Raw genomic sequence first — 17,487 nt, forward strand, 5'->3', positions numbered from 1 at the left:
GAAGTCAATAGACCATCGAACAAACACGTGAGTACAACTCACAGATTTACTAAGAATCATGTTTCAAATCACCTGCATGCTGCATGTTGTAAAGAAGCACGTCACAGATTATTCAGATCTGTGCAGTGCTTTTGTGTGTTACTGTGTAAATATAAATAAAGGGTTAAAAATTGTAAAACAATTTACCTGTTCCCCTACCGCAAGAAAAAAAGCATGACCAGTCGTGGACCTCCCAGCCTGTTCTAGTACTGGAAATTTGGGGGGAAAATGGTATGGGGTTCCCCCATATTTCCAGTAACCAGCACATGACTCAACCAGATGGGGTGTAATGCCATAGCAGGAGGACACCCATTTCACCACATTAACTGGTCACACCAGCCCTGGGATTCCTTGGGAAAGTAGGGACTCTCCCAATAAAGGGGACTCCACCTCCCAAGGATATTCCAGGGCTGAGGTGAAACCCGGGGCTATTCCCTGCATCCCTGGTGGTTGTAGATGCATGGTTAGTGAGTGATAAACAGTAAAAAAAATTGCTATTTACAGTGCGACTACAGGTCATAGCAAGCCGGCATGGTGGCTCTTGGAAATCAGCAGGCGGTTTCAATGGCAGTGGCCACTGATAGGCTGAGAGAGGTCTGACTCTTAGCTAATCAGCGCTAAAGTAAACCAAGTTGGTCCTGTCACTCCATGATTTAGTGTGAGACCCCTTTCCTGACATACAGTCAGGTGCATAAATATTGGGACATTGACAGAATTTTCATATTTTGGCCTCTATTCACCACCACAATGGCTTTGAAATGAAACAAACAAGATGTGCTTTAACTGCAGACTTTCAGATTTACTTTGAGGGTAATTGCATCCAAATCAGGTGAACGGTGTAGGAATTACAACGGTTTCTATATGTGCCTTCCACTTTTTAAGGGGCCAAAAGTAATGTGACTATCAACTCAAAAGCTATTTCATGGACATTTGTGGGCTATTCCCTCATTATTTCATTATCAAATAAGCAGGTAAAAGGTCTGGAGTTGATTCTAGGTATGACATTTGCATTTGGAATCAGTTGCTGTCGACTCTCAATATAAGATTCAAAGAGCTGTCACTATCAGTGAAGCAAGCCATCATTAGGCTGAAAAATCAAAACAAACCCATCAGAGAGATAGCAAAAACATTAGGTGTGGCCAAATCAACTGTTTGGAACATTGTTAAAAAGAAAGAACGCACCGGAGAGCTCAGCAACACCAAAAGACCCGGAAGACCACAGAAAACAACTGTGGTGGATGACAGAAGAATTATTTCCCTGGTGAAGAAAAACCCCTTCACAACAGTTGGCCAAATCAAGAACACTCTCCAGGAGGTAGGTGTATATGTGTCAAAGTCAACAATCAAGAGAAGACTTCACAAAAGTGAATATAGAGGGTTCACCACAAGATGTAAACCATTGGTGAGCCTCAAAAACTGGGAGACCAGATTAGAGTTTGCCAAACAACATCTAAAAAAGCCATTACAGTTCTGGAACAACATCCTAAGGACAGATGAGACAAAGATCAACTTGTACCAGAGTGATGGGAAGAGAAGAGTATGGAGAAGGAAAGGAACTGCTCATGATCCGAAACATACCACCTCATGGTGGTGGTAGTGTCATGGCGTGGGCATGTATGGCTGCCAATGGAACTGGTTCCCCTGTATTTATTGATGATGTGACTGCTGACAAAAGCAGCAGAATGAATTCTGAAGTGTTTCAGGCAATATTATATGCTCATATTTCAGTCAAATGTTTCAGAACTCATTGGACGGCGCTTCACAGTGCAGATGGACAATGACCCGAAGCATACTGCAAAAGCAACCAAAGAGTTTTTTAAGGCTAAAAAGTGGAATGTTATGCAATGGCCAAGTCAATCCCCTGACCTGAATCCGATTGAGCACGCATTTCACTTGATGAAGACAAAACTGAAGGGAAAATGCCCCAAGAACAAGCACGAACTGAAGACATTTGCAGTAGAGGCCTGGCAGAGCATCACCAGGGATGAAACCCAGCGTCTGGTGATGTCTAAGCGTTCCAGACTTCAGGCTGTAATTGCCTGCAAAGGATTTGCAACAAAGTATTAAAAAGTGAAAGTTAGATTTATTATTGTTTAGTTTGTCCCATTACTTTTGGCCCCTTAAAAATTGGGAGGCACATATAGAAACCGTTGTAATTCCAACACCGTTCACCTGATTTGGATGTAATTACCCTCATATTAAATCTGAAAGTCTGCAGTTAAAGCACATCTTGTTTGTTTCATTTCAAAGCCATTGTGGTGGTGAATAGAGGCCAAAATATGAAAATTCTGTCAATGTCCCAATATTTATGCACCTGACTGTATGTTTGTTCCTGTTAAATATATATTCTCTCTTTTGCTGATGTGGCTTTCACTTATAGTTGTTATTGAATTTTGTTTGAACAATGGGCCTGATTCAGAGTTGGACGCTATTTGCGCTCGCTCGTTCAGAAAAAAGGGGTGGCTATTCAAATTAACCGTTCGCTCTTTGCGGTCTGTTCACGCCTCTAGGTCTGAACGAGCGAACAAAACTAGCGGTCATTTTTGGGAAAACTACGCCCCCTGGCCACTCGCATCCTACGTCATGTCTGCTATTTATTAGATTAATCGAGTACATCGACCAGCGTATGAACTGCTCGCTATTCTTGTGGTTGGTTTTTCCTACCACAATCTTGCGAGCAGTTCTGACTATAAAATAACCCAGTGACGTGGTCAATGACGCTGCTGTATTAATTATGCACACCCATAAAACGCCCGTTTTGACCTTTAAGCACGCCTGCGTTCTGATCTCCACTCCCCGTTTTCAAGCACCTTCCCCTGTTACCACCCACATACGCCTCCTCCTGTCACTGAAAATAGCAGGCATTCGCTATTTAGCGAACAAACGATTTTCGGCCGCATTGACCGGATCACGCATGCGTATTACGATCCGTACGCATGTGCAGTTGTGCAAACATCGCTCAGAACAAATGAGCGGCCGCTTACGAGCGGCTCTGAATCAGGCCCAATGTTCTTTATTTTTGCATTGTATGCTTTTTTTGGTCTAGCAGAGTCAATAACCCCAGTAGACCCCCCCACCCTACTGCTCATTCCTACTCAAGATATGATCCCTTAAGGGCCATGATATAGTTTTAGAGTGGTTTCTCAAATTACATATATTTCACATGCTATTTTTTACATATTGTGTTAAGCTAGTGATTGTTTAGCCTTCTCCTAGGGGTCCCCCTTATCCCTCCCCCTTTCCTGTCCACCTCTGCATGTTATATATACATGCCATCTATTATTTATTACCTAAGTCATAAGTATTATGTCTGCCTATGGCTCTTATAAACCTTCTTTTCTTTTTTTGTGGACTTCCCCTATCACCACTCCCCCACCCTTCTCCTCACCTTTACTTTCATTCCCATAATTTATGCAAACTCATTTATATACAGTATATAACTTGTACTTTCTTTTGATTTTAGTTGCTCATGAGTTTACCCTATACTTTTACAGTACATTTCAGTTTGTGAGGCTTCTCTCCTATAACAGGTACCCTAACACCTTATACATTAATGTTATGTTCATGTGCTGGTTATCATATGTTTATGTGTATTTTGCGGTTTCAAATGGGCGTCTCTTGGGGTTTTTTTGCCTACTGCTTGTGGGTGCTTGCTCATGTTCTGCTACTTGATTGTATTTTGATTTTAAAATCAATACAAATAATTTGCATTCAAAAATTGTTTTTTGAAAAATGTGATTTGCTTTTTGTTATATATCATATATAAATTTGAATTCCATTATTAATATCATTATCCAATACTGTTTTATGTTATTAATTAAAAAATTTATTAAAAATGTCAAATAAATTGTTGAGGAATGGCCTTCACGGTTGGGGGAGCTAGAATAAATTTATGAAACCAAGTGGGCAGTGGCCCAAAAAGGTTGGGATTTATTGGTCTTGAATTTAAGGTGAATGCTACACAAAACAAAAAACATTTAGAGAATTTCAGTTCTGTGTGCAATAATCCCTTCGAAATGAAAGGGGTCAGCAGAGTATAGCAAGACTGGTTCAAGCTGACAGTAAGATTACAGTAACTTAAATAACCATTAGAGCAATCCTATTAGGTGTGAAATGCCATTCATGGTTTGTTTGGCCAGTTTTTAGATTTAGTAAAGGCAAACGTGTCTAAAATCATGATTCTCTCTGCAAAACATTGGTGAAAACACAAATAATAATAAATACACCATCGGCCAAATTCACAAGTACTTTCTACAGACAGGAATACAACACAGGCATTCACCAAGAATTGTAATTGCAAACACGGGTGTAAATTAAGCAAACTCGGTCCAAAATAGTAGTGTGTTTAGAATAATTAAAGCAAATAAATGGTTAATATTAAAAAACAAAATGATGTGGGGTCCCCCTTCCCAAGCATAACCAGCATCAGGCCTTTTGATCTGGTTCAGGAAATAAGGGAGGGAAATGGCACGGGGGTCCCCCGTATTTCAATGAACCAGCACCAGGCTCCTGAGCCAATCCTGATTGAGGAAATTTGGGGAAAAAATGCATAGGGTTGCCCTGTGTTACCATCAACCAGCAATAGGCTCTTACTAGCAGGGAGTAATGCCACAGCCAGGGGACCTGCTTCATGGGGTTCCCCAACCAAAGCATTCCCCCCCCCCAACTGGTCAACCCAAGACAGAGATTTCTGTGGAAGTGGCTACCCCCAAATAAAGGGTAACCCCAGGCCAGGGCTAAAGCCATGAGCTCTCCCCTGCTCCCCTGGGTGGTGGGTGCAGGGTTGATAGTAGTAAAGACTAGATTTAAAAAATATGGTCTTTTACATGGGAACAGTAGGTCCAAGCAAGCCTACCCTGCATGCTGGTACTTGAAGAACCACATGTACCAGCATGCAGGACATTAAGGGCACATTGGTGCCTATAGTACCCCTGTAAAATAAATATTAAAATAAAGCCAGTACACACACAAAGTAAAAAAGTAAAATTGTATTCCATACTGTCCTTTTTTCCAGTAGAATCCAGCTATATGGTTAAAAAAAATAACATACACACCTAATCCTTGCCACAGGACAGTCCATTTCTTCAGTAGCATCTCTGGACCATTAAGAATAAAGAAAATGCTATCCCGATTCAATCCGGACACAGAAGTGCTCTAAAAGCCCAGTGCTGATTATGCTTGGGAGGGGGATCCCACATAAAAATTTTTCTTTTTTATTGCATTTCTTTTTTACACTATAGACACACAAGCCTGCATGGATTTCACTGATCTGTGTAGGCTGTATGTTCAGGTGTGTTTGGCTGCGGGCAGACACAGGGAATACGAGGAGAAAACACAATCTCATACACCATCGGAAAGCATGATTCAGCAAAACACAATTCTTGGTAATTTTTAGTGTTTTAGCTGACAAAACTCTCCTATGTCCTGCGATGCTGAACATGTTTAAACTCAGGCCAGACACAATTCTTAGTAAATTTACCCCTAAGAGTGAGATGAAGAAACAACTTGATACATATAAAAGAGCTGCAGAGATAGAGACAAAGCAAAAGAGATAAATAGGGAAGCAAGAGAGAAAAAGAGCATTGCAGTTTACCAGGCTTTTATACTGAGTTATGGTAGCAACATTCAGAGAAAAAGACAGAGGACTTAAGCTGCATACACACACAACGATTTTTTTAATGATTATCGTTAAACGATATCGTTTGTAGTTCATAAAAATCGTTCATTACATTTAGTAAATGAACAACTTTAGTAAACGATTTTAGTAAATTTTTTCAAGGGAAAAAATCGTTTACTAAAATCGTTCAATAACTAAATCGTTGTGTGTGTATGCAGCTTGAGAATTCAGGGAGAACAAAGGTGTTTTAGAGATTCTAAGTGGAAGCTACTCTGGAGCGATTCCCTGGTATGGGCGAGAAAGATCCCACTACCAAGTGTATATATATATATATATATATATATATATATATATAGGTGTGTGTTAGAGTATGAGAGAAAAAACAGAGAGAGAGATTCTACTGCTATGGTTATGGACAATACTCTGTAATACATGGACAGTTAGAGGACATACATTACTCTTAAAAGCCACATATTATATACAATGCAGCAATCTTCTATTTACTTGTGGAAAAAGACTTCACATTTTATTTGTTAGCCACCAGGATAAATGGTCCCCCTTTGTAACCTGAGTTACTGTACCTACATAAATTCGGACCTCTATAAAATGAACAGAATTATGAATTTTGTCTGTTGGACATGAACTAAAATGAAGTTATTCCTTAAAAATGGTTGTTACTATTATTATTAAAAAAGTTACAGAAGTACATTACTGTTATTATATATAAGTCTTACTAGATGTAAAATGATGTTGAAGAAAGACTACTGTACTGTATGTAGGTATCTGCTGAGATTCATAATATTGTTTAGATATAATGCACTACTGAATTAAGATGTTAGCAAGCCTTGAGGTTCATTATGTGATAATGAATATGTATACAGTTCTTTTGAGAGATCAATGGATACCAAGGGCGGATTGGGAACTTAAAGTGGCCCTGGAAAATTTTCTGAAAGTGGCCTCACGTAGGCAGAGCCAAAAAAACTGTAGGCGGGTCCATATTGAAACCTACGTGAATTATCAAATCCTTTGCCCTAACAACAATATACCTCCCAACTTTTCATCCTCCCAAGGAGGGACAGGCCGCACACCGAAGGTGCGCGCTGCCAAAAAGGGATGTGGCTTGTGAAAAAGGGGTGGAGTATTTTGAAACCAGGGTGAAGCCTTGCAGATTCCCACGTTTTTGTCACTATGGGGGCGTGCCGAGCACTCTCTGAGATGCTGGGCAGCCCCCAGGCAGTCCTAAGACATGAGAACAGATGCCTTGCGCATGTGCATGGCATCTGTCATCCTCCTGCACACCCGCTACTCTGCTATGCAGAGCAGCGGTATGTGCTCTCCCCAACTTCCCCCTTAACGCGGGACACTGCGGCCCGCGGGTGGGACAGCCACAGAAAAATGGGACTGTCCAGCTGGATTCGGGACAGTTGGGAGGTATGCAACAATACAATACAGAGATTAAGATATTATCCATGTGACTACAATACAAAAAAGGCAGCATCCGTGTAACTCCAGTACTGGACAGATGGCATCCACATTGCTGCAATGCAGGACAGACAGCATCCCAGTGGCCGCCATACAGGACAAAAAGCATCTTAGTGACTAAAATACAAAACACACAACAACCCAGTGACTGTCATACAGGACATAAAGTATCCAAGGGACTGCTATAAAATAAAAACATTTTAATGACAGCCATAAAATGCAGACAGCATACCAATGTCCACCATACAGTACAGGCACCATCCGGCAACTGCCATATAGGACAGACCGCAACCCACGGGGCACCATAAAGTACAGACAGCGTCCAGCAAGCACAGCCCATTACAGGGACCTCACAATGCAAACTGATTTTGAATATTCTCTGTAAAGCACTGCAGAATTTGTGTACACTATATATATAGCTGGTAATAAATAAATAAGTAAATTATATATACATATTGAGTCACAGGGATATAGGGGGGGTTAGGAGTGATGTGGGGAGCAGAGTGAGTCAGGGGGTTATATGGGGCTTAGCAGTGATCAGAGGGAGTGAGGGTGTTATGTCCCCATCTAACCCCCTGACTCACTCTGCTCCCCCCATCACTCCTAGCCCCTCCATAACCCCCTCACTCTCTCTGCTCCCCCATTACTCCTAACAGTGATGGGGGAGCAGAGTGAGTTAGGGATTACTTGGGGGGTAAGAGTTATGGGAAGGAGTAGTGTGAGTAAGGAGGTTACTGGGGGGCTTGATGTCAGATTAGGGGGACAATGAATTATGAACTGGTCCTTACAGCTAGAGGGGTGTATTAGGGTTTGGTGGTGACCCCTGATATTTATGTCTTCCAGTGTGGGCATCAGTACCTGTGCTATCAGTCCGGGGCTCTAAAGAAGCAGTTTGTCCAGGTGAGTGATCAGGAATGGCGTGTTCAGTAGCTGGATTTTATTGATTAGTGGGGTGGGAGGTCATCTCCCTACTCCATCACCATGAGTAACATCACAGCGAGACCCTGCCAGGCCATGCCAGGCCATGGTGACATGGCAACATGTTCCCCACTCAAGCTGCCCGGCCAGCCGGCCGCCAGCATCCCCCGCCGTGCACTCTACACTGAGCAACAGCACCCATCCACTCTGCTTTTGTGATGTTTTGGAGGTGAGAGGGAGGTGAAAGGGGTAGGGGTGCTTATGTGCTGCTTACCTGTTGCAGTTGGGTCGGTCCACCCCTGGCTGTACGTCCTCAGTAACTGCGGAGCTTCCACAGGATACTAAGCTGCGCTGCTGTAATTCTTCAACTTCTGTGAGACGCGTTCTCTTGTTCCTGGCAGCAGTAGTAAAGGCCGCGAACTGAGATCGGGTTGGTGGTGGGCGTGCGCATCACTATGAATCGGCCAATAGCAGGTCCAGGAGGCAGAACGGGGATGGGCTGCTTTTGTAGTGAGGTGCCTGGTCGCTGGGGCGGAGCCAGCCACCAGGAAGTGTATTAGTAAGCCGAAGCCAGGCCCGGATGAGGGAAATAATTGTTATATTTATGTAAAAATGTTAAATCTGCAGACAGCAGCCCCCTGAGCCATCGGCCCACTGGGAAAGTCCCCGGTGAAGTCTATGGCCAATCCGCCCCTGATGGTTACTTTCAAAATCATGACCACTTAAACATATTATGGGCTGTGTAATTAATACAGTAACTCATTTATCCTGAGCCTTCTCTGCATTTTATTTGTATAAAAAAAATCTGTCTGGGGAATCCTTCCCTCTTAGCTGGAGTGTGTTACTGGACAAGACTACTGTGGAGTGGAGATCTGCAGATAATTACCCTACCAAGGTACTGCTTGCCACAAGATGAAGGTCTCAGCACCTGTTATATTCAGAGTGGAACTTCTATAGCTTAATATACAAATGAACTATAAAATATGAGAGGCATGGTAGCTCAGAACAGGATGGCAATTGGGCTGAACACCAGAGGCATGATTATTAACTTGAGAAGAGGTGAGTACATGGTTATCCTCACAAGGCAGAACAGCAGACAGGGGGAATCCAAAAGGCTTCAGTGAATGTGAGCAAAGATCAGTATAAAATGTTTCTATATTGGACTGAATGGCAAGCAAGTATAATCCAGGAGGCGTGATCAGAGAAAGTTTCAAACATGCACTGTAGCAACTGACAACCAGTTTGTAGGTTGAGTTTCTAATCACACTAGTGGACAAAAATGGTAATAGCTGCAACCATGTCAGCTGCCCAGCTGCATGAACCAAGTCTTCCACACCAGGTATGAGCAACAATGATCAAAAGAGACATCTATGATGACAACTATCAGGCACAGAAGGCTTGTCAGGATATTGTTGAATGGAACTTTGCAATACTCTGGAGGCAAGAATCTCAAAAAGGTTGCCATGAATGTTCCTTCCAACTAAACCACATCCATGTAAGTAGTGGTTTCGGTTCGAGAACTTGACAGTGTCATCTTCACTTGAGAAACATGTAATACTAAATGAACCTGTTGCATATTGCTTGGTAAGTTAGTAAAATTTGGAATAGATGCCACAAGGAATGGTCCAATAAATTGATCTGCCAGTTTTTGTGATGTTTGATTGAGCTTTAGGAATTTTGTACATGGCCATACTGTACATTTTTGTCCATCAATACTCTCAGATAACTTAATGACAGTTTTTGTGTCTGGAGTAGGAGCCAGAGGAATGCTGATGGCTTGCATAGCCATAGCCTGAGGCAAAGTGGCCTATTCCACTTTAAGCTCAACGAGCCACCCTTGCATAAGCATAAGCTGAGTCAGCAAGGACTGTTTTGCTTGGATCAGTGCAACCTCAATGGTCTGTAAATTTGCTCAAACAGAATCCATTTTATTGGGCTTGAATATTCTGTCACAAGGTGAAGGTCTTAGCACATGAAGCAGGTGGAGTAGGATTCCAATTGCAGGGTATAGGAATAATGAATTTACAGTGTTTAAAGCATAGTAGCTCAGGACAGGATGTCAGCCAGGATGAACACAGGATTAGTAGGTTGAACAGAGGTCAGTACACAGTTTTTCTCCTGCTCACATTGCAGAGCAATAGAAATCCAGGATGCGTGGTCAGAGAACATGAGCAAGGTTTTGTACAGTTTAATTTATAGTGAGTAGAATAGCAGGCAAGGGGAATCCAAGAGATGTGATCAGAGCAAAGTTAATCCATCCCCTTCTCTCTTGCTTTAATAGTATTATCCAGGCAGCCTATTGGCACATTACACAGTTTTCTCACTCTCACTCTCCTTCTTCACATTACAAGTGCTACAAGTGGACTTGTGCAAGTCCACAGTAAGTGTAACACATGGAAGTAACTATTTTTTCTGTCATCCTATAATATTTCCCCCAATCACCTCATTAACCAGGGCGAGACAACCATTGAGGAACTGATTATCAAACAGATCAGCAACAAGTCAGACGCTGTGTGGGAGGAATTAATATAATTGTTGGAAGTTAATGCTGAGGGAGTTAGGTAAGCTAATTGGTGCTTAATTAATGGTGGGAGTTGTAAGTGAGATACATTTGAAGAGAGGGTAATTATTGATTAGGGCGATAACAAACAAGTTAATTATATGGGGTTAATTAAGGATGGGAAGGTTGATGTAGATGAAGAGATTATAATGAAGAGGGTGCAAGATATACGGATTCTGAGTAGATGACTGGGGATGAAATAATCAATTGACGGTTGGGTAAATGATTATTGGTTTTAATTGTTATTAGTGGTTACTTATTAAGAAGAAAAAAAGAAAAATGACAAAAGTGGATACAAGGTTGATGAAGGAATATGAAGAGGAATGAGTAGGGATATGATATGGGTAAAGGGAGGACAATATCAATTTGCTTGGCTCACTCAGATTCAATACTGAGCATGACTCTTGAAACCCACAAGCAGAGTGTAAAGAAATAAAATGTCATTCTTTCAACAACATTAAAAACATACAGTAAGGTAATGAATAATAAGTTGACTTAAAGCTGCACTACAACATACATGATACATTTTACTAACCCACTCTCTTCCCTAGCTGAAGCCCAGGAAAGAACATCAGTATATATAATATATAGTTATATACCTTAATAAATTGTTGTTTTGTTAAATAAAACTTATTTAAATGAATAAATTAATATATACTTTTTAATTATATGAATGTCACTGGAGATTGCCAGGACAATTTTACTTCCACTTAAACTGCTGTTTTAAAAATCTACCACCAACTGGCTGACCTGATGCCTTATTCACTGACCTGAGCCATGTGGAAGACACTGATGAGCTATAATTATGCTGGTATAATGAACTTCTTTTAATCATAAATCAATACAAAATTATAAAAAGTGCTGCATCAAAATACTTTGGGCTCAATCCAATTAAACGCGATGTACCCATGTGTGCAAGTCATCGCGACAATGGCCGCACTTGACGGCCCATAGGGCTCAGTGTAAAAGTATGCGAATTCGAGCTTGGAGCAGGCCGTGAGGGATGTGAACTGCAGTGTTGTTGCCGGCGTTTCAACGCCATGTCAATGTCAATCCGCACCCTTTGCAATCAATTGGATTGACCCCTTTAAATTAAGAATGAAGAATTGCTTATTTTCTAGTTATGCCATCTGTGTTAACAGAACAGGTAATGCTGCCTTGATGCTTGATATTTAGTCTCACTCAAACCATTAGTTTATAAGGTAATGCAAAAAAAGTGTTCTTGCCAGAGAAAACAACTGTCTTTTTCCAGCTAAATGTATTTTCATCCTTTGATAAAACAGCAAATATTCTATAGTAAAAACCACTTCTCAAAGATGGACAGCAGTTCATGGGCTTTTTGCTTGCCCATTAGGCAAACATTTCTATCAGCTTGACACCTTGTATTGGATTGCAAGCAGCAGATTCAGCATGCAGAGCATATGTTAAATAAGGAGAAAGCTGAGGTTTAAGGAGTGCAGTAAGCAGGAACCCAAAAAGGTGAACTGGAGGCACTAAGGCATAATGTGAACGTAGTGAACTCTAATGTGACATTATCTGAACTGGGGGTGCAACAATGTGGCATAATTTGAACTGGGCCACTGTACCATAAAGTGAAGTGGGGGCACTTTGTGGTATAATGTGAACTGAAGAAACTACATTGTGTCATAGTATGAATTGGGGGCACTGTGTGGAACTAGGGTATTACTATGGAACATACTGTAAAATTAACCAGGGCACTACTATGGGGCATATAATTAACCTGGGCATACAAAATGTTGCTTTGGAGCTCACAAAGTACTAGTTATGCCCTTGTCTGGAAAGAAGAATCAGTAATTGACATTGTGAAAATAATTATAATGGTGAAGAATGAGGGGAGAAATTTGAAAGCCCTATATTTCCACCATCATGGCACTTAGAAAGATGGGGGTACCTTCATTTTAAAAAAAAGAGGAGCACTTTTTGAAACAAGGAAGAACTATAGAAGTAATTGGTTGGTGATCAATGTGATCACCACACTATAAATCATACACTACAGAAAAACCATGGTTTCCAGATATAGGCAGTGCCCACATTTGAAAAATTGTGCCCCTTAGTACTTACTATCATGGTTGATCATATGTGATCACCATACTTTATTACCCAGCATTATGGAAATATAAGTTTTCCATATAAGGGTGGGTGGGCATCCTCCATAATGAAACCTGAAACCATTGGGGCAACCACATATGAAAAAGGGTAGACCCCTCTTTAAAATTGTGTAGCTACCTAGAAGTTATTGTCTGGTGATTCCCAGATTACCAAATCTAATGTAGGTGGATCCTAACAAAAATTGAGTTGAAGTTAGGAAACAGACAGCCCTAGTCTCAATACAATACTGACAGCATCCACATGATCACCATACAATGCAGACAGCATCCATGTGACCTTTAAATAGTAAAGATAACATCTTATTGACCATCACACATTTAAGACAGCATTACAGTAACTGAGGCATTGGTGGGTATAATTTGACTAGGCAGTATTGATTAATGAAGTATTCACTAAGTATGGAAGTGAATGATGATTTATTAAAATTATCCTTTAAACTGGATGAATTTTCTCCAGTTTACTCCATTGACTATTTGCCCTACTTTATGTGATTAAACTCTTTAGAATGTTTTGTACTGTGGCTCCAATTACCATTGTTTCTTATTAACTCTTGCAGCTTCCATTATTGCTTGTATATCCATATTTAGAAAGATGGGTGACCCCAAGTTGTTTCATCAAAACCACTTTAATTGTAATACAGTTGGAATTTAGATGGATATTTTATTTAACTTGTTTGGTAACTATTGCTTAGTTATGCAGTCCATTGGTTCTAGAGCTTATCCTATTTGTCTATAAGTAACTGCATAAAGACGATGTAAACTATTTACAAAGGATGATGGTTTTCGTAAGAAATATAAATCCATTGTCGCTGATCTTTTCTGTGGAACTCACAGAATTGAGCTGATCATTCTTGCTCATTGGCTCACTTTCTTGTACATTGAAATTATTAAGAGTAGGATCAGAAAGTAGCAATGTACTAACTAGCAGTGGCAGATTTCACCTAGGGGCTGCAGGACTATAAAATCCAACACCTGCAGGGACTGCATAGTAGTGGCAGTGGCTTCCTATTGGAAGCACTTTCTGATAATCACAGCCGGACAAGCAGTCTCAGGGGGAGTTGTTTTCTGCCACTGGGACTGCCAGACTGGACTGCAATGATCAGAGAGAGTGCTTCCAATGGGAAGCCACTCCATTGCTATAACAGCAGTCCTATCTGGCTTGTAGGGGCTGCTGGTGATGAAGTCCTTAGAAGCCTGAGTTACTTGTCAATTTGTGCTCATGAGCACAAGCCAGCTTCACATTTCAGAGAGCAGAGCAGTAGATTACCCCAGGAATTAGAGCTAAGAGCTCCCGCTGCTGACTTGCACTGCACAAAAGCCTCTGGTGTGTTAGACTCAAGAAAAACAATGCTTTTTCAAGTGGGCACCATGAATAGTAGACAGCCATTTTAATATGGACAGCTTGGCCCTGGGAATTTTTTTTTTTTTTGCATCATGTTACAGATGGAAACCAAATACAAAATAAAGACTTCACTAATATTGATTGTTCATCATACCTCCTCCCCAATTAAGATCTATTGCATTAATTATATCTCTAGAATATGTCCTTCTATATTTATTTAAACTTCTCTTTGGTACAGACCATGTTTGGAATTCATTGTTTTCATACTTCATTTGCTTTCAGGTTCCCTTCAGTGTTAAAGTGAAGCCTGGCATTAAACATCAGTCTCAATATGCTTATGGAGCAGAGTTGACTTCCACAAGCTGAGGGCCAACAGAGAATTAAACCACAAGAAAAAGGGGAGGGAGGAGCACAACATGCCACATGTGGAGCTTTGAGAATGATTAATTTCATGTCATTGATTTGTACCCTTGCATCACCCAACTTCTCCCCCAGCCACGCACTTTCTTCTTTATTTGCCTAGAAACCTACAGTAGGTTCCTTAGGGGGATCTATACTGTATCATACCTTCTAAAGAGGACAAGTAGAAAAGTTGACCATTATGACCAATCAGCTTCTTTCTATCAGTTATCAAGTACATTCTAAAATGATAGCTAGAAGCTGTACTCTTTAGAAGTTCTGATACAGTACATCAGTGCTTTGAGTAAAACTTCAGCTTACAGATAACTGGCATTTCTTTGATGAACACATTACATATTACTCTAAGTTAAAATGCCTTTGAATGCTGATACTCGCAGGAAATTCATTGCTGGTTGGAAAAAAGCTGGAAAACCTCAATTGAATTTAAAAGTAAAATATTCAGCAACTTAAGGCTCCCAAATCTATTTTGGTTTTACTAGTGTATTCAACGCTAAAACCATGAGCAATTTGCAATTAATATGTATTTTTACTTGAATTTTTCAAAGACTTTTTAGACTTTGTGATACTTTACAACATGTAACCACAAGAAATGGAATAAAATGCATTTATAAAGACACAATTAACTAACTCCAGTAAAAAAAAAGTCAATGGGAACAGCAAAGCTCAATGATATTTAGTGCAACACCTGTTTATATGCATTTTACAGACCTTAGAAATAAATGTAAAATGTATTTGTAAAAAATTCCAGGGGGTATGATGCCTTAAACATACAGCATGCATTGTATATAATGACTGGGTGACAGGGAACTTAATAAGACAATCTCTGACCTCAATACTGGATACTCAGGGTTTCTAACTGTCAAACTGTATGAAGGAGGACTATAAAAATACATTATACAGTAACTGGATACACAAATCACAAACTTTTATATATACAGTAGATATCTGTGTGTGTATGTGTGTATATGTACACACAATAGTTAATGACACAAGCAGGGCAATTTTAATAAATGAAGGTTACCCTTTTTCGGTTAGCAGCATAACTATTTTATCTGCAAGCTTTCTACAACTTTAATATATACCAATATATAAAATAATTTAAATGATATCACTTAGTTTAGCTTGTAACCTAAATATCAATAAAATATGGAACATATAGAAAAGTGAACCAACATATAATGAGGGTACTTACAAATATTAATGTATATTTTTATAAAAAGGGTTATTCATGCACCCCAATTTATCTGGAGGAATAGAACTGCGGATAAACAATAAGTACTTGTCATTGTGCGCTGTCAGACTGAATTTTAAAAGACTTAAATCTAATTTACGATATTGCAAAATTACTGCCAAAAAAGAGACATAATATAACAACCAGCTCCTTTTTTATTTACAATACAATACTTACATTTTGCTGGTTCACTGGTGAATAACATAGCTCTCTACAACTATTGTCGACAATGGTACAGAGATCATACTGGCATTGTAACTTAACAGCAGATGCTCAGCAACACACTGTGTTTCCTTTCATAGTCACAATAATCATATTACACTGAATAGGCTTTCAACAAATATTTATATGCGGGAAGTTAGAGTTGGGGGTAAGGTGGTAGTTTTTTTTAAAAAAATAACATTCTTACAGGTATTAACCCAAATCTTAAATATTTAACTACATCAGCCAACTATTATTTATTGCAATAAGATTTGTGGGAATCTAACTGGAATGGAGAGATGGTACAGATATGAGATTTTAAGTAAATATAGCATCTGTAATAACAAACAACATTTCAGTGAGACGTACATGTTACTGCTTAGGACTGACATGCCCGAACTCTACACAATTAGATTATACCCTGCAGGCATAAAGTACAAATTATTATTTTTTATAATATGGCAAAAACAAAGGGAACACTCCCCAGAATATGAACAATATAATATGAGCATTAGGAAATTAAAAGCAGCATTTATATGACTTTTTGTGAAAATACTGTGTATGCTAAATAAATTAATAATCTCTTTTTAAAAAAATCATTGCCCCTTAAAGTTGCAGTAAATGTGTGAAAGAGACACAGATATGTATTTAAGTAGTATTTGTTGTAATACAGATTTTTAATTACCTATCATTCAAGCAAATAGAATATAATGAGATAGCTTTGTTTTCCCAGCACACACACACACTATTTCACAGCTTGATTTAATGCAAAGTGTGCATAGTACTTAGTAATCAATAAACTGTTAAAGTGTTTTCAGTTTACATGTAATTATGTAACAAAAAGGTTAAGTGTTGCTGATATTGGTAAATGCACTGAATAACAAATTGCAACGTTACTTCATTACTTTTCCAGCTAAATGTTACAATCTCTCCCTCCTTTACCTGGAGCTCTGTAGGAATCCTCATGACATTTGATGGTATTGATGTCAAATTCTTGATCTTGCTGCTTTCACACTTTTTGCAGAATGTTCCATCATTCTAGTTGTACAGTATAGCAGTGAGGAGCTGGCTCAGATCAGACAAATGTCTGGTTTTCAGAATGAACAGATGATGGATGTCACATGTTTTAATCCACTGAGCCTTATCTGTAGATACACAGCGTGCAGCTGTTAGTTTTATACCTTCTTGCAGCAACAGCACTGGTACTGAGCTTCTGACTCCTCCTTTCCTCCTTCTCATCACCCATTTCTTCTAACATTGAATGATATAATTTACAAGCACCACCAGAGGGCTCTAAATTACCTGGGCAAAATCTGTAATACTAGTGTATTTATATAAATAATGTCACATTTTTCTTGATAAAAGAAAAACTTTACAGATATTAATGTACTATATATTATCTATATATTATCTATGCACTAGTATATGTACTATAAAATATCTCGGCACTAGTATTTTAACCTAGAAATGTACAGTCGTCTGTGTCAAGGTAGAGAATCTCCAATTAAAGAAGCTACAGTATAGTATGTTGTCTAATCTCAAGCACTC

General features: G+C 39.5%; 1 protein-coding gene across 1 annotated transcript in view; it reads right to left on the reverse strand.

Annotated features, from left to right (window-relative positions):
• MC5R (melanocortin 5 receptor) overlaps positions 1-17,094 on the reverse strand; it is a 42,887-nt gene extending 25,793 nt beyond the window's left edge. Inside the window, exon 1 of the mRNA XM_088475998.1 lies at positions 16,882-17,094. The gene's annotated coding sequence lies outside the window, so the exon portion shown is untranslated. The remainder of the gene's footprint in view (positions 1-16,881) is intronic.
• Between the last annotated feature and the right edge of the window lie 393 nt (positions 17,095-17,487).

This window comes from Taudactylus pleione, unplaced genomic scaffold, assembly GCF_031769625.1.
Source record: "Taudactylus pleione unplaced genomic scaffold, aTauple2 ptg000179l, whole genome shotgun sequence".
NCBI classification, from domain to species: domain Eukaryota; kingdom Metazoa; phylum Chordata; class Amphibia; order Anura; family Myobatrachidae; genus Taudactylus; species Taudactylus pleione.